A 20,852-nucleotide genomic window follows, 5' to 3' on the forward strand; every position below is an offset into this window, starting at 1 on the left:
ACCGCTGTGTTTCATCCTCTCCCGAAAAAGAGAAAGGACAACTCCAACCCGTCAAATCTTCGGTCGATAAGTCTTCTTCCGAGCATCAGCAAAGTTTTCGAAAATATCATTAATAGGGCTCTGACTAAGTGGGCTGCGGACAACAAAATAATTCCGGATAAACAATTCGGGTTCAAGGCGGGTCATGACACAATTCATGCTGCGTCTAAACTCGTTTCTGATATCCAATGGAATAAATCAAAACAACAATGCACAGGTGCTGTTCTGGTTGATTTGGAAAAGGCCTTTGACACCGTATGGTTATAGGGTCTTTACCTTAAACTGAGCAGGCTTGCATAAGCAAGCCATTGTTGTATATACTTTATGATATGCCTAACTGTAGAAAGGGGCAATGTAACTTCTACCACAACATTCCTAATCAAAAATGGTATCCAACAAGGAGCGGTGAATTCACCGATTCTCTTCATTATTTACAGCAGCGATCTGATAGGTAGTCTTACAAAGGCAATTGCGTACCCCAACGATCTAATTGCGTACGGAACGGCCCGAAAGATTGAGGTTATTAGAATTATATTGAAGCGTAATTTCGATAAGATTCAGCTATATTGCGACGACTGAAAACTGAAAATAAATGTCTAGAATTCGGAGACAATTCTGTTCCGGACTCCGTTGGCTAGGGCCAAAGGGTGCAAGAATTGGCTCAAGATGATCATCGTTGATCTTTGCTACATGGCCCTCATACGGCCAATGATCATTTATGGTTGTCCTGTGTGGTTCAACGTTGCCCCTTCCCAGATGGAGAAGTTTCGGGTGTTCGAGCGGCAGTGTTTACGACGCTGTACCGGCTTATATCGAACAGCCGAATCTTCTTATGTGCATTACTATTCCAACGAGGTCCTATACAACGGGGCTCGAATCAACAGAATTGACAATTTCGTGATAAAATTCGTTCGAGGTCACATTACAAGAGCTATGTCTTCGACCAACAATTTAATTTTCGGGGCGTTCTATCCGATCGACGAGTACTTTGAGTGTGCGCGCTTCAGTGGTTTCATTCCACCAGAAGCATTCCTCTTTTTAGATAGATGCGGTCTGATACAGGATAGATTGGCAGTTCCGCTTATCTACCAAGTCAGACGACGAACCGTGGACAGGCGACTCCTGTACAATCGGGACGTCATGGCACAAGGTGGAGCAAAGCTCCTTTGGTTCAGAAGGACTGTGTCCGAACGTGACCGAACTGATAGGGTCAAGCAGGAGAACCAGTTTTGGTGGCTTCAATCGGCACTTGGGTAGTCGGGATGAGGTTTTAAGCCTTGGCCGGCTTACATAGTTGTTTTACAGTTTTAGGGCTTAGTTTTAAGTAAAATAGGCATGGTGGCACAAAAAAAAAATTAAATAAAATAAAAAAACATGGAATAAGAAAAAAAAGGAACAAAATATGAAGAGTTAGTTTTAAGTTTTATTTTAAGGATCTAATCTTAGTAGTTTTTAATTAAAAATAAAAAAAGATATTGAGTCTAGTGTTTGTTTATTTCTCTAATAAACAAAAATGAATAAAGTTAATTACAGTAAAATAGATCTTTAGGGCCGAAAGGTATGAAGGTAAGTTGTAAGTAAGTTTTATGAATTTTTGTCTAGCTTTAAGATAGTTTTAAGAAATAATGAATAAAAAAAAAATAATGGTTAGTGCGTTGGACTGTCATGAGAAAGGTCTTGGGTTCGATCCTTGCTGGCGCCACCTAAAGTTTTTTTTTCACGGGTACTGCCTCTTTCGAGGAATGTCATGAAAAAGTGATTTCTCAAATAAGTCGTGTGGATTCGGCATATAAACTGTAGGTCCCCTCCTTTCCTGCAGTTAATCGCACACAAGAATGGTTGCGAGTTGTAAGTCACTAGGCCCTTGTTCTCTACGGACTGATGAGCCACCTAATTTATTAGCGAAATAGCCAATTGAAATCTTCCCCTTAAACGATTTAACCGTAATACCCGCTGTTCTAGGAATGCCCATATCAGTTTACCCTCGAGCCCAACTTCGGCCGTACTATAAAGTACAGAGATTCAATTTTTATCCGTACTAAGCGAATGTAGAATTCCTTGCCAAGCTCTATCTTTCCTTATCATTACAATGTTCAGGAATTCAAAATCAATGTACACCGTCGCCTCCCATCCAAGCCTTCCCTCTAATACTCACACTGTGTCTCTGGCATATTAAAGGTACACAAAACCCTTTTAGAGTTCGCTAAGTATGTATACAAAAAAAGAAGCCAAGATCAAGGAGTACACAAAAAAATTGGCGTTAACTCAAGTCGCTTAACTGTTTCAAGAGTTTTTAAACTAATGAAACAACAAAAAACTATGAAATAAGAGTTTTACAATTCTCAAATAAGCTGGAAACCAATTCACGATTTGAGAAAATAAAATTATTTTGAATGCTTCATCATGGTCGTGAAGAATGTGTGAACTGTGTATTCAGAAAAATTCTGACTTAATTTCGTTCGAATTTTACATAGCTGTTCCCTTCAATTTTTCCCCTTTATTCTACTTACACAATTTTGCGGAAAATTTAGATGTGAAGCCTTTCAAAATACAGGTAGTGCAGATATTGGCCGAACGACCTACCTCAACGCCGAATTTTTGGTAAATGGGCTCTTATATTGATCCGCATGAACATCCACTTTTTTATTAAAAAGTTTTATCCAGCAGCGAAGTTCATTTTTAGTTGAATAGACACGTGAGCAGGCAAAACTTCCGTATTCGGATTGAAGATCAGCCAGAAACAACTGCTACCAATGCATGCAGAAAAAGCCTCCGTTTGGTGGGGATTAGGGACTGACGGACTCATTGGGCCGTATGTCTTCAGAGTTGATGCGAATCGCAATGTTGTTCTTGCATCTTGATAGTTGCATCGCCTAAGCAAGTATCCATGAGAGGCGCTTGCATCCAGCAAAGTAATCAACTTGAAGCACTCTGTATGAGTATCATAGATCAACTCTTGTAGAATGATCACATATTTGACATTGCTTAGGATTTCTCCGGTGGTGCAAGAATTTGCTCACTCCTTCTGATTAAAATCTAATTTGCAAAGCCTTCATTCGTCCATAACTTAATTATAACCCCCTGATTTTTGAAGGTGCCCCTTAAACAAATTTAATATTAATTTCGGTCGAATAAGCACTCCTTTCCCTCCGCCCCACACACACACAAAAAAATCAAGCCCCAATAGTCGAACTTCCAGAAATGATCATCAATTTACTTTAAAATATAGCGATTCTTTGTTAACCGCACATCGAGAATGTGAAATTCTTTACTCAACTCTGGTTTTCCCTCTCATTTTGAATTCATGTTAAGACATAAAAATGGCTAGTCTTAGGAGAATTCTATACAAAAGTTTTCGATTCTTCACTCAACAAGTAAAGGCGTACATTTATCCGTTTCGTTAGCTTGAATTTGGACAAAAATCATAATTTTTTCTTTTTCTTGTCGCATTTGGAGCAGAAGCTGTGGGCCTAAAAATGAATTCCCGTAAAACAAAAATGATCAGCCTCGGGAACCTGACCATTCTCTCAAATAAATATTTCCTCGCAACCGGTGGAAAAAGTGGAGAGCTTTCAATACTTGAATACTTGCTTCGAAAAGGTAACGACTTTATTGCAGGCCAGGCAATGCAGTGGAATCCGCTCACACAAGAAGGAAGAAGAGCTGGTTGACCGAGAAGCACATGGCGCAAGACAGTCAAGGCCGAATCAGCGTCACACGGCAAAATTTGGAGGGAGCTGAAACAAATCTCCAGAAATCGTACACTATGGCGCGTAGGCGTAGTAGAGGCCATATACCCCTTTAGGGGTTCCCAACGGACTAAACAGGTCTGAGGACCTAAGAAGTATTTGGAGGTCAGAAGACTAGCACCATATTCTTTAGAAGCCAATGCATCTACCGAGAGTGACAGTCTAGTACGAAGGGAAGCAACGTTTTGATCAACAGTATAGAAAGTCAGAGGCATGATTACTGATAACCGAATTCTCAAGTCTTGTTATCAGTTAGCCGTCTTAGAGCTGCCAATTTAAGACTCTTTTATAAGGACCATTAAGAGAACGATATTATGTCAACAATTTGGAAACTATTTAAGAACTTAAGGCTTAAATCATTCAATCAACTCGTGACCTACAGCTCGAAAATTCGAGTGAGAGAATATGTTTGATGACGCAGCCACTTAAATGACGTGTTTCAAATAATGGGAAATGAAACATGGACAAAACTAAATTTATTCAATTTTAGATAATTTAAAAAGGAAAGTAGTATTTGGAACACCCTTTTATCATTAAAAGGGTTTTGTGAAATCGGTTATAATTAAATCTTCTTGATCTTATTTATCTGGGGAAGCAAGAAAATTTGTTTGTTTTTTGTGACAACCGTTCATCATCAATTCTACTATAACATCACCTTGTTTGTCCTTGGAGGGCTTTACCTTAGTCTTAAAACCTTTAAACTTTTCCTAAAACTTCTCAATCTCATTTCATTCAATTTTTTTCTTTTTACAACTATTTAGCGCAAAATCAAAGGTTTTTCATATAGGTACCCCTAATATGCCTGGGACAATGAGCATTAGGAAAAAAAGATAAGGTTGTCGACGAACATAAGTTATGAATTCTGAAATATTGGAATGTTAAGGAATCAAAATGTTACAAAGCAATCAACATTCAAGTAATAAACACGTCTAGAGAATGAATCTCATTGCTAGAAAACGGTTAAATAGTTTGAAAACCGGCAGGTACCTTCCCAAACTCCCGTACAGCTGTTACAATGATATTTTGTAAGATTTTCGTTAAGCAGCTGGTACGTAGCACAGCCAGGCGTTTGGTTATCACGACTACGTAAGAAACCTACCATCTTCATCTCTTTCCTAACCATGACCAAATTATCTTTAACCACATCAAACAACTCTGTTTATTTATTTTTTACTATTTTTTAAAATTCAAAAATCCTTGAATCCCCAACCACCAACAATTATTTTATAAACTTCTTAATCTATTAATTAAACTAACTCCGTCAAAAATTATTATCAATTAAAAACTTTTCAACTTTGAGAATAAGTTTTTTGGTCAAAATGCTGTTGCTGAAGCTGATTTTCTTTTGTTAACGCAACACTCTAAAATTATTTTGATTCAGCTGCTGCTGCGTCTGTTGTAACTTGAGATTTCGAGAAGGATGAGGATTTCTAGTCTCACCCACCATCAGATGGAGTAAATATATAAGACTACGTCCTATGTATTTAAAGACCAGAATAACCTCAACCAGACGACAAAAACAACAACAACAACTACGATGACAACGACACAGGGACAAGACAGGACAAAGATATCCCAGCACAGCCCATTCGCATCCATTGGCATCCCTCACAAAGAGGAGCAAAAAAGGGGGTGGAGGGGGTGTTGGCGGAACACAAAAATCAGGATTTTCTAGTTTGCTTCTCCATCGTCTTCTTCTGTTGCTGCTGTGGATGATTCTTCTTCGTTTTCATCTTCATCATCATCACCAACCCAACAAGACTCAAGCTCAACATAAGCATAATAAAATTCGTCTCCTATTTTTCTTCTCTTCTTTCTCTCTACGCCCATCATCATCACGTTCTTTCGTCATCGTCATTCACCAACAAAAATTCCATTCACACATTTTTTTCCTATTTTCATAGAAGAACAAGAGACTTTAAAATTTGGTTGATTTTTGCAATTTGCGAATGTCAAAGAGAAAGAGAAATTAAAAACAAAATTATGTTTAAACTTAATCACCAAAAAATTACTTACCTTGGAATAATGTGTGTGTAAAGTTGGGATTTCACTTGAAGCTCCTGGAAGTTTTATTCTCCAATTAACAACAACAATTTCTCGACGGAAAGGACAAGACAGTTTTTCACTTCTTTATTTTGCAATGAAAAACAACACAGTGGAAAAAAAAACCGGACAAGGAAATTTCTTCTTTTGCACTCGACGTCGTCGGTCGTTGGTCGACGCTCGTTGCTCCACACTCCGCCCCGCACCACAAGCGGCAAAACAACAACAACAAAATTTAGAAGAAAAAATTTAAAAATATAGAAGAACAAGAAGAATTTTCTTTATCTTTTCTCGCTTCTCGCTTCACTTATGCAATTTTTTCATTCTCTCCTACTTTTATTTTTCACCACACACCACGCACAGAGATTTACACCGCACCGCACTCGTCTCGTCTCATCCGGCACTGAAATCACAATTTTCTGCTTTTTTCACGACTTTTGAATTTGATGCGTTGGAATTCCAATTAAGATTAATGCACTCGCGATCGCGAAAAAAAATAAAACGAAAAGAAAAATTAAAACAAAACGAACAGAACTTATTTTTCTTTTCTAATTTTCTAATCAAACAAATTCAATACGAGATTTGTGTGGCGATTGTAGACGAGAAGAAAAAAGAGGAAGAGGAAAATAAAAATACACACAAATTTCCTTGACAATTATTTTTCGCAAAAACACACAATTATTTTTTTTTATTTTCTTTTTGTATTATTTTTTGGGTGGAGACTTTTCTTTTTCGTAAATTATATTTTTCCGATTCTTTTCTTTCCTGTTTCTCTCTTTTTTACTTTACAACAAACTGAAACTTGATTATTTTTCTTCACTTTTGGTTTTCTTTTAATTGATTTATTATTTTCGTTGAGTTTAGTATTGAGGATGGGTTTTTCTTTTTTCTTCGATAAACGAGCACGCAATCATAATTGAGATTATATTTTTATTGTATCAAGTTTGACAAATCGATCTCCGCCATTTGATTTGATATCTTTTATTAATTTGTTTGATATAATTTCTGTATTTTTTCTTTCTTTTTTTGCGAACACACACGAACAACAATTTTTGTAGCCAACGAACTGCACTCTAGTCCGACGTTGGGGAGAGTGTCAGAGTGGAGAGTTGATTGGATTTGGAAGCGAAAAGAATGGCCGTTTGGTTTCGATAAAATAAGTTGAAGTTGACTTTTGTGTGAGGGAGATGCGTTGCAGTGCGTTGTTGGTGGTTTTGTTTCGGTTTTTATTGTTTTTGTTTCTTTCTCTGTTGTGCGCAAGGGAAAATGGATGAATTTAGTTTTGATGAGTGAGTGGGAAAATAGAGTTGTTGGCAAAATTATGTATGCGATGGCAAGCGATAGTGTACGGTGGTGATGAGATGACAGATGGTGGATGGGTTGCGTTTGGAAAATTGACCATTGGAGAGTTGGAAAAGGTGTGTTTATATTTATGAGTGAGGTTGTTTTGCACTGAATGGGAAACTTATATTGAAATACAGGTCATAACAAAAAGTAATAGTGATTTCATAGAAATATGTTGTGTTTTTCTGTGTAAAAAAATTGAAATGAAGTTAAAGTTTTCATTGCTAAAAATTGTTTAGATATTTATATGAGGATATAATATTTTTGTGCTATTTTATCTAAACGGTCATATTGTCAAATCTTTATTACTCTATGAATTTATTACACTATTATAACTTTTAGATTTATCCTCAACATAAGAGACATACAATTTGTATTCAATAGTCGGATCTTTTTTCAAATTCTTTTATAATTTGTAAGACTTCGAAAACGTAATCTGTTCTCAAACAGACCTTAGATCTTTTATCATTATCTGCTGCTAGTAAATGAATACTTAAAACTTGTAATTATGAATATTATTATATTGTGTCTTTGGCATTTTCCATGCAGAGAATAATTAATTTAAATTCTCGTAACGTCAGAAGTGACAGCTAATAATTTCACTTTGTCAAACTGACAGGATAGAAGCTCAAATTATAAATTCTTGGTTCGACTGTTGAAGAAGAAGGACGTGCTTTTTAGTAACTAGTGAAAAAATAAAGAACAAAAAATAAACAGTAAAAGTGAAATTGAAAAAAATTATCATGGTGGCGGGCAAACCTTCGTCTAGTGTTCTCCCGGACAAAACTTTGTCAAAATGTTAAAAAAAAACTATGAGTTTACCTTAATCCCTATTGAATAATAAAGACAACAAAAATTTAACAAATTTGGAATGGTGGTCGATGCCAACAGGCGCTTACCCACCAATTGCACTTCCAACTCCAGAAAATGAAATGGAGACAGATGCAAGCGCGTAAGTTACTGGTGTGAGCGAGAGAGCCAGTCATTTAGATGATAAGGTTCAACTTCCTGAGAGCAGCGTAGTAAGCGGTAGTACTGTTACTACAAATATTAATGCAGCAACAGATGTAGATACCATATCTACGCTTAGAAATATACTTGTGAATAGCAAAGATACATTCAGTAATATTTTGGCCAAAAAAAGACGCCAATACCCAACAGATATCGACGCCAAAAAGGTTGCTAATGAAAGAAACAGTAGTAACCGTTTCATATTGCTGGATCTGGATTATGATGATGACGCTAACTGTAACCCAGCAGCCGTAAGGTCAGCAAATCCGTTAACCAAACAACAACAAAAAACATCAAATCGCCATTCCCTGTGGAGAAAAAGAACTGGTATTCTAGTATTTTTGAAAAAGAAGTCTTATAGAAGGATCTTCTTCATTTTTTAAGTGAGTCTAACTTTAATTCTGAAAATGTTAAAGTCGATACTAGAGGCTATGGTAAGCTTAAAATTTTTGTACAGGATGTAAATCTCTTTCACTAATAAGGAGCAAAACAAATATATTGTAATTTTAAATGGTATTTCGAGTGAGTTCACTCCGTCTGAGGTATAGTTAGAGATTGTCAGGTTGATGCCTTTACTTAGGGCTTAAGGTTACTGTTAAAAACTTTGAGACCAAATGGTCTAAAGAAAATGGAATTCCAGTTCTCTTGAGGATAGGAACGGTCTTCTAGAAATCAAAACACTCAATCTTTACCGAGATACAAAATTAGGTGGGATGCAATAAAAAGCTCTGAAATGAAGCAGTGCTACAGGTGCCAGAGGTTTGGCCATCTGTCTGAATTGTGTGCGTTTGTGGCCAGATGCGTCAAATGCCTTCCTAGTCACGAAGTTGGCAAGTGCAGCTTGGGACTAAAAGATGAAACATCCGTTGCATCGTGTGTTAACTACGGGACTGCAGGGCATCGAGCTAACTACAAGGGTAGCCCAAAAAGATCGTTATATCTTACAAAAAGAGAGGAAGTTATTTCACGTCCTGATAAAAAGAACAAGTGATAACAATATAACAGTGATAACTATAGGTTACCGCAAACTGACTTCGCAGACATAGTAAAATAATTATAAAGGGCAAAAAAAGTCCCTCCCTTGTTCCTCCGATGACAATGATATTTCGAATTTCGTTAGTGAGTCACAAAAATTGTTCGATCTGTCAATTGGGCAACTTATTTCAAAGATAAGGTCGTTCTGGCTTTCATATACAAAAATTAATGGAAATGAGAAGCCTGGTGCTTATTTCCTTTTTGTTGCATCCCTTTACCATGAATTAAAACATAATTGCAGCTAACGTCAATTCCCTTAACTTCAGAAAAACAAATTGAAATCGATGAGTTATTGAAAGATACCCTTCCAACTGCTCTCCTTTTTCCTGGTGCTTATTTCCTTTTTGTTGCATCCCTTTTACAATGAATTAAAACATAATTACAGCTAACGTCAATTCCCTTAACTTGAGAAAAACAAATTAAAATCGATGAGTTATTGAAAGATACCCTTCCAACTGCTCTCCTTTTTCAAGAAAATTGTTTGAAAAAAATAAAAAATGGTTATAAAAGTAGCTATAATAGTAGCTACGATATTTTTAAAAGCAAATCGGTTGGAGGCACTGGAATATTTCGCTAATCAGCATCCTCAGTGGGGGCTTTAGTCTGGGTTTTCTGTTCCCTGACCATAACAACGTGTTTCTTACTTACTTACTTACTTAAGGTGGCGCTACAGTCCGGGGCGGACCTGGGCCTCAACCAACAAGCGTCTCCAGCCAACTCGGTCCCTAGCTAGCTGTCTCCAGTTTCGCACGCCAAGTTGGTTGAGGTCCTCTCCCACCTGGGTGCGCCACCTGAGTCGCGGTCTTCCTCTACTGCGCCGTCCCTCGGGATTGGATTCGAAGACCTTCCGGGCTGGAGCGTTGATGTCCATCCGCTCTACATGACCTAGCCATCTAAGCCGTTGGACTTTGATTCTGCTAACTAGGTCAGTGTCGCTGTACAGCCCGTACAGCTCGTCGTTATATCTTCTCCTCCATTCTCCATCTATGCGTACGGGACCAAAAATCGCCCGAAGAATTTTTCTCTCGAAGCATCCTAAGACGCTCTCATCTTTCTTTGACAGGGTCCAGGCCTCAGCGCCATAAATGAGAACCGGGATGATGAGTGTCTTATAGATGGTGATTTTACATGCTCGAGAGAGGACTTTACTTCTCAATTGCCTTCTAAGTCCAAAGAAGCAGCGATTTGCAAGAGTTATTCTTGGTTTGATTTCAGCGCTGGTGTCGTTGTCTGCATTAATAGCGGTGCCTAGGTAGACAAAGTCCTTAACTACCTCAAAGTTATAGCTGTCCATGGTGACGTTTTGTCCAAGACGTCGTCGTTCAGTGTCCTTTTTTGATGACAGCATATACTTGGTCTTGCCCTCATTGACCACTAAACCCATCTTCTTCGCTTCCGTCGCAATGCTCAAAAAACGCTCCACTGACATCACGCTTTGAACTTCCAATTATGTCAATATCATCTGCGTATCTGAGTAATTGGATGGATCTTTGGAAGATTGTGCCTCTAGTGTTGACGGTTGAGTTTTGCACAATTCTTTCCAGAACGATGTTGAAGAAGTCGCATGACAGTGCATCGCCTTGTCTAAAACCTTTTTTGACATCAAATGCATCGGTAAGATCTTTTCCGACCTTGATAGAGCAGCGTGCATTCTCCATCGTCATTCTGCACAAACGGATAAGTTTGACAGGGATGCCAAAACTAGACATTGCTCTGTAGAGCTCTTCCCTATAGATGCTGTCATACACGGCTTTAAGATCGATAAAGAGATGGTGGGTATCGATTTGAAGCTCCTGGGTTTTTTCCAAGATCTGTCGTAGTGTGAATATTTGGTCGATAGTGGACTTTCCTGGTCTGAAGCCACACTGATAAGGACCAATCAGGTTGTTGACGCATGGCTTCAGACGTTCACATAATACGGCAGAGAGGATCTTATATGCAATGTTAAGGAGACTGATGCCTCTGTAGTTGGCGCAGTTTAGAGGGTCTCCTTTCTTATGTATCAGGCACACTATGCTGAGATTCCACTCATCGGGCATGCTTTCTTCCGACCAAATTTTGCAGATGAGTTGGTGCATGCTCCCTACCAAGTCATCGCCTGCTGCTTTGAATAGTTCGGCGGTGATGCCGTCAGCTCCAGCAGCTTTGTTTGACTTAAGTTTAGATATAGCTATCTTCACTTCGTCAAGGTCGGGTAGGCGGAATTGTTGATCTGCGTCGCCGAGGTTGAGTGGTTCTATCTCCCTTACAGCGGAGTTCGGTTCGTCATCGCCGTTATATAATTTGGAGAAGTGATCTTTCCATATTCTCAGCATCGACTGTGGTTCTACTACGATGTTCCCTTGATCGTCTTTACAGGCTTCGGTTCGTGGCTGGTACCCTTGGGAGGTTTTTTTTACCTTTTGGTAAAATTTACGAACCTCATTCCTGTTGTGACATCCCTCTATCTCCTCGATCGCGCGCTTCTCATGCTCTCTTTTTTTCCGTCTAAGAAGCCGGTGTTCCTCTCTCCTCTTCTGCTCGTAGAGCTCGCGAGCAGCTCTAGTCCTTTTTTGCAGCGCCGTTTTGTATGCCTCTTGTTTCGCTGCGTGCGCTTGCCGGCATTCGTCGTCAAACCAGGGGTTTCGCTGTGGTGGCCGTGTGAAACCTAGCACTTCAGAGGCGGCATCTCTGATGGCTGCAAGGCAATGTTGCCACTGGTTTTCAATGCTTAATGCAGGAAGCATAGGACTCCTTAGGAGGTTACTAGAGACTCGATCGGAAAAGGACATGGCAGTCTCTTGCGATTGTAGCCGTCTAACGTCGAATCTTCTCACAGTACCTCCTTGTTTTGGCTTGGATCGGGATATCCGTAGCCGTACCTTGGCTACAACGAGGTAGTGGTCCGAGTCAATGTTGGCCTCTCGGAATGTTCGGATATCCTGGATACTGGAGAAGTGTCGTGCGTCGATCGCAATGTGGTCAATCTGGTTGACGGTTGATTGATCAGGAGATTTCCATGTCCCCTTGTGGATATTGAGATGCGTGAACTGCGTACTAGCTACCAGAACGTCTCGCCCCGCAGCGAAATCGACCAGCCTGAATCCGTTGTCGGAGGTGGTGTCGTGCAGGCTGTATCTCCCGATTATGCCACCAAAGATGTCTTCTCTTCCTAGCTTGGCATTAAAATCTCCTAAGACAATTTTAATGTCATAGCCAGGGCACTGCTCATATGTCTTGTCCAAGAGCTCGAAGAACATATCTTTGGTGTCTTCATCTTTCTCCTCTGTTGGGGCATGCGCGCATATTAAGCTTATGTTGGCGAATTTAGCCTTGATGCGGATTGTCGTGATGCGCTCGCTCACACTGTTGAAACTCAAGACTTTTTGCCTGAGCCTAGTTCCAACAACAAATCCACACCCAAATAGACGCTGTCTTTGTTCTCGGTAGCAGTCGCCGTAGTAGATATCGCAGTCTTTTAGTTTGCGTTTACCCGGTCCATCCCATCGCACTTCTTGGATGGCTGTAATATCTGCCTTGCAGCAGTTTAGGGCTTCCGCTAATTGTTCGGCTGCACGTGGTCTGTTAAGGGACCTAACATTCCACGTACATATCCGAAGTTCGTTGTCCTTATTTCGTTTGCGTGGGTTGTCAACAGTGAATCCGTCCGTATCCGAGGCTTGTTGTTGCTTCGAAACTATGATGTTTTTACGTGGCCAGGAAGTCACCCCGACGGCACAACCCCCAACCTGGAGGGCCAGATCCTTAGTATAACTCCAAGGAAGGGGAGCCGGATGAACCGCTCCTTATAGGCCTGGGCTCCGAATATGTCGAAGAAGCCCTATAAGGTGTTCACTAAGTAGTTCGACCTTACTGGAACTGTAGACGCCACCGTTGATTCTATCTCGAGAATTCGTCCGCTGCCGCCTGGATAAGGAGAGGTGCCTTAGTGGAAACACCTCTCCCCCCCTCTCTCGTTTGCTGCCCCCAACAACTTTCCACTGGGGTTGGAACCCAATCTCCAGTTGAGGTACTAGGCACCCGATGTTCACCGCGGGGAGGTGAGAGTAGGAGTTGATAGACAGAGGTGGGTTTTGAGAAAAACCTGTGGACGCTTGTGTCCTCTTGAATGCACATGTCTACCATTTGAACATCAACGTGTTTCTTGCTCCTTTTTATTAAAAAAGGAGCACCAAACAATCATAGAGTTCAGGAGGTTTCATCTTTAATGAAGTTATTGGCTGTAAAAACAAAACAGGAACAATTTGAAATGGAAATAATGATAAAAAAGGAAATTTACATTAATTAATTACTGCATATTTCAGAATTAAAGTTATGAGTAAAAAATGTATTATTACGATACAATCAAACAATAAATACATTATTCGATACCTTCCGTAATGTGAATCATTTGCAATTCAATAATTTGCAAATAATTGCTTTTAAAGAATAGATACATTTGTGTACTGACTTTTATGCAAAAAGCAGAATGGTTATTTCGGACTTACGAGTATATATGAAGTTCGACAACATTAGAAGTGAATTTAAAATTCTAAAAATGTTTCTAGAATATTCAAATTATGCACAAGGTTTTAAAAAATCAGTAATTGGTTACGTATTGTAACGTATATAAGCTGCTGTCCCAATTTCCAAATACGAAACGTATGTTTTCGCATTGCTAATTGTTTATGGAACTTTCAAACTTGTTTCATCTTATTAATTATTTAATAAATTATGCTTCTCCAAATTCTAAAAATGGTTATCTAAATTAAAGAAAGCATTCCGAACGGTTGTTTTTGAGTGCTGCTTATAACTATAAATAAAAGCTTAAATTGTTAATAATAGGCTTCTTCAAATACTGAAAATATTTCTGCCAATGTTTTCTAAATTATTTGCATCAAAACATTGAAATTTTCGACTTAATATAGTAGTGCATATATACCGTAAAAAGTATTGAGAACGAACTATTGTATTGATTTTTAGAATAATGTTGATAAAAGCATAAACGAAATGAAAAATGGGTTAGAAAACACTTTTGTGAGAGACTTGTAAGACTTTTAGTCATGAAAATCTATGAAAATTTGATAACGTTAGTGCTGTCCATTTAAAATTGAGTCTTTATGATATTTCACAAAGAAATGCGCAATGCAACTTATTACTGTTCACTCAGTTTTTTTTTTCTTCAAAATTCTCAATCGTTTTTCTTAAAAAAAACAGTAATTAAATGAATTCCTGCAAAATGTTTTCACCCCTTAAATGGAACAATATGTTCCATATTTTGTTGGTGCACCCTGTTTAGTTGATCTCCAAACCATATAAACTTGTGCACGAACCAATTAAACTACCTTATTACCGTAGTTGGCAATACAGTGTTTACGTATGCTAAGGGTTTGTGCACATATGATATAAATATTTCGGTAGTTCCAATAGATGGCGTTTGGTTTCTATTAATTTTTTCGGAACTCTATGGTGGATGTACAGAAAACCTCGTTTTCTTCAAATATTGTTTTCAACTTAAATCAAATATAAACAAATAAAATTCAAGCTTTGTATATGAAAAAAGAAAGATATAAGTAAAAAATTGTCGCATTTTTAAATCTGATTAGAAACAAATTAATAAAATTAAATTTGGAACATTCTATTGATAAACTCACAAAAATTTTTAAGGATGAAGATATGCTCCTCTGTTTCTTGTTAAAACATGGGTTTAAAGGTATTCCCAAATTTGCTAGTCAAACCATCCAAATATCAAAATATTTTAACTTCCATCCAAAATATTTGACAGTAATCTAGTCCAACATATTTGGCAGAAAAGGAAACAAATATGCAAACAGACAGAATTTCCGACCTAAAAACAAGTAAGCCTTCTTTAATTTTATATTTGAAGTGTGATCCAATTGAGACATCATTAAATTTTTACTGTTTATGTTGTTAAGGACAGAGATTTTCGTACTCCCAGAATTCTTAGAATCTAATCCCGGTGAGACAACACGGCAGACTGACCTTTTCCATTCGTTTTAAAACTTAATTATGAAAATCATCGGATGATATTGTAATATTCAGCTTGGTCCGACAATCAAAACTTATTCACACTTGTAAATAAAACACACATTTACTTTATTTTAATCGCTCCAAACTTATTTATTCAACACGTTCAATTATTACTTTCCACACAGTCTTTAATTTCAATTATTGCTTTCCAAACACAGTCTTTACTTTATAGCAGTTCACAATCAATAATGAACCGCTTCGCTTCCGAGCGCCTATTTATATGTATGTATACCACAAATTGGTTTTGAGAAACTACTAGGTTCTTGTAGGCGCTGAATGTTCTCGATGCTTAACGAAGTGAGTTCTCCTCTTAATCACTAGATGTTGCCCCCTATTCCAAATGTTCTACACAAGTGTTGACTACTTCAAATAAAACGGTTGCTACGTACTTATTCTACTATAACACGATATTAGATTGAAAGAGATTAAGATTGTATACACATTACAATATTTTCTTTTAAAATTTTAAGTCCTTCCTCTTTATCTCCAGACCTCCCTTAAAATCTCCAGAGCACATTTGGAATTTCAGGAACACCCTTGAAATTTCAAAACCTGCTTTGAAATATCCAGACCTGACTTAGAATTTCAGGACTTCCTTTGATATTTGATGACCTCCCTCGCGAATTCAAAGACATTTTTGATTTCACTTCTAATTTGAGTAAATTATTGAGGTGCCACTTTTAAAAACTTTAGGTGCCGATTCCAATAAGGTTTTATTATTATTAATCTCTAGTTGGCTATTTACATACATTCCAAATCATTTTTTCTTGATTTATGATAAACTTTTAATTTCTATTGTATATTTGTGTGTTGTTATCTTTTAACTAAAAATTCTATTAAGATTCGTCGCGAAATTAGTATGAATGACAAATTATAGAAATTTTATGGAGGCTGAAAGTGTTGCGATTCGAGATAAGTTGAACAAAATGTTGATATTGCAAGACATTTGACTGACATTCGTTAAGCTTTCTATCATCAGATTTAGTAAAAGCAAAAATTTGTAAGATAATTGAAACTGTCACTTAAGAATTTTAAATTGAAACAATATTTCTCACTTTTGCTGTCAGAAATTTGAGAACACAATTTTTATTAAGAAGAATTCTGTATCGCATTCAATTCAAAAAGGAAGAAAAGCAATGCTACGCTAATTTGATTGCATTGTGAGAATAAGTAGTGAATTGTGTTTACATTTCATTCTCCTGCTCTGTCAATCTGTCTGAGGAAATTCTCAGAGATCTTAGAAATACAAACTGGCCCAATGATAAAATGATGGTAAGACAGATAAGGTCAGATATAGCGTTAATGGCATTAATAATAATAATAAAACCAAAAATATAGCACAACATCTTCGTCGAAGAAATCAATCACACCAAAACGGGTCACTTTTGCATTTGGTTAGACTGCCAAGAAAAACACGCTCCTTTTCTGGACAATGCTTGTCTTTATTGTCGCAACCTTAGATACCCTCCTGAGTACCCACAACCACTGCCACAACCTTCACACCGAAGCCAACAGTTGTAGCATTGTAGCTGCTTCTGGGTATTGAAGATGCTTTCCGGGGAATAGATCTATCGCAGATATTCAATAATTTAATGCACATTTAATTTGAACTTTTTCACTACATAATAATTCTTTTACCTGGTAGAATAAATTTGTAATATTATTCGGTGTTAATTTCCAAAATAGTTGCAACGAAAATAAATTTTAACGAAAATGAACCACGGCGAGTTATGAAAACAAAATTAATGAAAAAAGAAAATACAAATTCAATGTTGTGACTTTGACATTTGCAAAAATATTAAGGTATGTTTGTTTTGTTTGCTCCACAATCTGTCATTAATTAGATGTGTTTTTTTTTTTAATAAAATGGTATGATACTAGTTATCAATACAATAAAAAGTGTTTAAAATTAGTGAAAGGTTAGTAGATTACTATGTATATAGTAAATGGTTAACTAGTATCGTGCTAAGGCCTTAATAATAGGTTGTTTACAATTTTGCACCTATATTTTTACAAGCATTTCCACTATTATTCCCATAGGAATTTATTGTAATGGGTCCGATTTGTCGAGTTGATAAATTTGACATTTGACGTTTCAAGGTCCCTAGAGTCGGAATAAAAGATTTTTAGAAAGATTTCTGTGCGTGCGTGTGTACGTACGTTCGCGACGTTTTTCGTCGTCCATAGCTCAAGAACCCGAAGATATATCGACTTCAAATAAATGTTGTTATAATAAGGCAGATAATATGGCAGAAAAGTGCAGAAAGGGCTCTCTAGAAAATTGAGTGGGTGGTTTTTTTACCATAGCAGTTTGGAAAAAAGGTGAACATTTTGGTTAATCCTTTATATCTCACGAACCAATGACACTAAAGACTTGAATTAAATGTTGTATTATATATTGTAACGTGACACTAAACCAGTATATTGTTGGAAAATGCAATTAACGGTTTTTTATACATAAAAAAAAAACTGAAAAGAAAAATTTGTCACCTAGAAAATTTTACGAATAAAAAATGATATTATCTTCAAAACAATTTCGTGCAAAGAAAAATAACTTTTTTAACATCTGGTAAAATTTTAAGAACAATAAAATTGACAGTTTTGTTTATAAAAATAAAAACCTAAAAAAACCTTTGTCAAAGTTGGTAAAAATTGAATTTCGACTCAAAAATCTTTTCAAAAACTTGAAATTATGGCTTCCAACTAGTTTTAACTTATAAGAAATATTGTTTTCAACATTCAGTAAAGTTTTGAGAAAAATCTAATTGACAGTTTTTTTTACAAAAAAAAACTAAAAAAAACAAATACAATACTAAAACTACATACAAATTTACTTTCGACTCAAATAGCTTTTCAAAAATTAAAAATATGGTCTTCAAACTTTTTTAATTTCACGGAAAATATTGTTTTCAATGTTCAGGAATTTTTTTTTATAAAAATCCAACAATCCGTTTCTGCATAAAAAAATAAAATCACGAAAAATAGTACGCAAATTTGGGAAAAATTGATGTTCGGTTCTTGATATCTCTCAAATTAATTTCATTCATCCAATTTGTAAAAGTTTAAGAAATTCTCTTAAAATTCGTAACAGTTTGTTTTCGAATAAAAATCTATTCAACAAAACTAGAATTTCAAACTAAACTATTTCTGTATATGAAAAATATTAAGTGCATGTTTTTGGTATTCCGCGTAAAGTAAAGTGAGAAATTCTCAACAAAACGATTCGCAGCAGCCAGAGTTTTGTATTTAAAAATAGGTACAACTAAAAGAAGATCTGTCAGAATAATAATTAAAAAAAAAAAAACATACAAATAGAAGAAAGTTTTGTGAAGATTAAATGTTAAAATTAACTTAGCAAAAAAAAACTAAAACTAATAAAATGGACAATTTTCAAGAAGAAATGGTATGGAAGTTGAGATTCTATAAAAAAGTTCATTTTACAATTGCTTCAAGGAGGGGGTTTGTTCGTAGGCTACTACATTAACATGTGGTGTTGAAACGAGCTTGAAGATCGCCTTAATTCTTAATACACCTGAATTGAGTTGAAATGAGCTTGATTCCCGTCGGAGATCGGAGTCGATTCAAAATTTGAGAAGAAAAAGCTGTGTTGAGGAGTTGGTTTAACAGATAACTCATTATGGTCTGTTTATTTCCATGTTTGTGTACAAAAAATATGGTTTTGTTTTAATCAAATTACAATTTAAAAAAAATGGACATGGAGTAGGTAGCATATTGTTATATGTTGCTAAACTAATCAGTTCTTAATTGTTTAACACGAATCAAACAATCTCGCTTGCACTTCACACATCGAAAACATCGAAACACCATTTGCGTTTTAGATTGTCATACTTAATCATTTTTAAACCTTCTTGTGCGGTGGAAACACCAAAAATATTTATTAAATCTAAACTGAGATAAAACTTATTTATATTTTCTATTATTTTCTCTTGCAAAAATAGTCCATTTCCATTAACAAAACTAAATAATATCAACAGTAACACATTGATTTGGTTTCCCCAATGAAATTTAATTTCAAATGCATAACTACTCAACGAACACGGCCATCGAGATACAAATGCAATATCGGTCGTACCAACATTTGAGAAAAAAATCACATAAGATCCATTCGAGACTCGTATAAATGTCAAAAACCCATCAATAGTAAGATTCTACTCCAACTTTTGTCGGTGTTATTATTGTAAGATCCTACTGTACTATGGATAGATTTTCCAACAAAACACGGGTATTTAAACATTTTTAAGAATAGTTCAACCGACAACTTTTTTAACCCAACACGAAAACCAACAAACTTTTAAGCAAGACAAATCGACAGGCGGGATGGAAAGTTATCAGTGTGGGTCGCATCTCAGCCTCTTTTTCTTATTCGTTTATATGAACGTCTGGCTTAAAAGATCTACCTATCTGTCATAATATTTCAAAAAGTGTTGTAAACAACTCGTCCAGTGCAAAAATCTTAATTTGACTTCGCCTTCATACAAGTGACAAAAATTAAAGGTAATACAAAATTTAACCAACATTTCAACTCAATTTCAACACACCATAAGTTCAGATTGAGGCCTGGTCAAACAGAATGCGTCCCGGTGGTGGGGCGCTCAAAAGCGTAGCTGCCCTCTGTGTTCTAAAACGTCAAACAGGACGCAATGAGCTTTCTGACCGAGTTCTAAAATCTAATATACTGCGTCAAAAATTGGTTTAGAGGTAAATCTAAAGAAATCTAGTGCCCTTTTTTAAATAGAAAAATTAAGAAACTGTTAAGCTTCAAAATGAGCAGCAGCAGTATTTAAGATTAGAGTCTTTGCTTTTCTTCTCTTTTCTCTTTCTGTTTTGATGCCTGACCATTTACCGTCTTTGTAAAAACTCTACCACTTCAATTTGACTGTCGCATCGTGTGTGCATAAAATAAATAAATAAATTCTACAAAGCCAGGGAACGCGACAAATAAAATTGTTTTCTATCCCCTCGGTCCACGTTCTATTCGACCAAAGCTTTATTGATTACCAACAAAAATTATTTGAAATTTTGAATTTAAATATAAACGGTTTCACAATGCACCAACTTGTTGAACGAGTCCATCTACTTCACTGTAAATTCCGAATTAGTAATTGACAGTTCACGCTCACAGTTATTTGAACTAACATGTTGTTGCATGCAATTGCAATTGTCTTTTGGTTTAATGTTTTCGTAGAAAATAAATGAAAGTGTTATAATTTTGTGTTGTTTTAATTTATTTAAAGCAGTGTTTTGTGTATTAAAAGTGAAAATTGAATAACTTGTATCAAATGTGTTGAAAAGTGAAAATATGTTAAGAAAATTCGCAAGCCGCAGATATTCTTTGGCAAAAGAGGGTCTTTAAATGTAGGTAAGTGTTTATGCAAATTGAAATAAATACAAAAATATAGGAAATTAAACCTTTTTTCTTCAAGTGGACCTATGTAAATAAGGCTACACACCCCTAATTCCTTTTCAATCTTAATTTTGTCCCTTTTTTCCACCACTCATCCGTCACACATTCTCCTTCTAGATTCTCCAAAAACACAAAAACAAGTCAGGGCAAGTCCTCGCTTTAATCTACCGAAGCGT

General features: G+C 36.4%; 1 protein-coding gene across 3 annotated transcripts in view; it reads right to left on the minus strand.

The window, feature by feature from the left end:
* LOC129953848 (uncharacterized transmembrane protein DDB_G0289901) overlaps positions 1–7,015 on the minus strand; it is a 265,317-nt gene extending 258,302 nt beyond the window's left edge. The window contains exon 1 of one of the 3 annotated variants that reach the window (XM_056067350.1): positions 5,805–7,015. The gene's annotated coding sequence lies outside the window, so the exon portion shown is untranslated. The remainder of the gene's footprint in view (positions 1–5,804) is intronic. The other 2 variants (XM_056067349.1, XM_056067348.1) reach the window with 2 other exon arrangements.
* Between the last annotated feature and the right edge of the window lie 13,837 nt (positions 7,016–20,852).

The sequence above is a fragment of the Eupeodes corollae genome, chromosome 1 (assembly GCF_945859685.1).
Source record: "Eupeodes corollae chromosome 1, idEupCoro1.1, whole genome shotgun sequence".
Classification (NCBI taxonomy): Eukaryota; Metazoa; Arthropoda; class Insecta; order Diptera; family Syrphidae; genus Eupeodes; species Eupeodes corollae.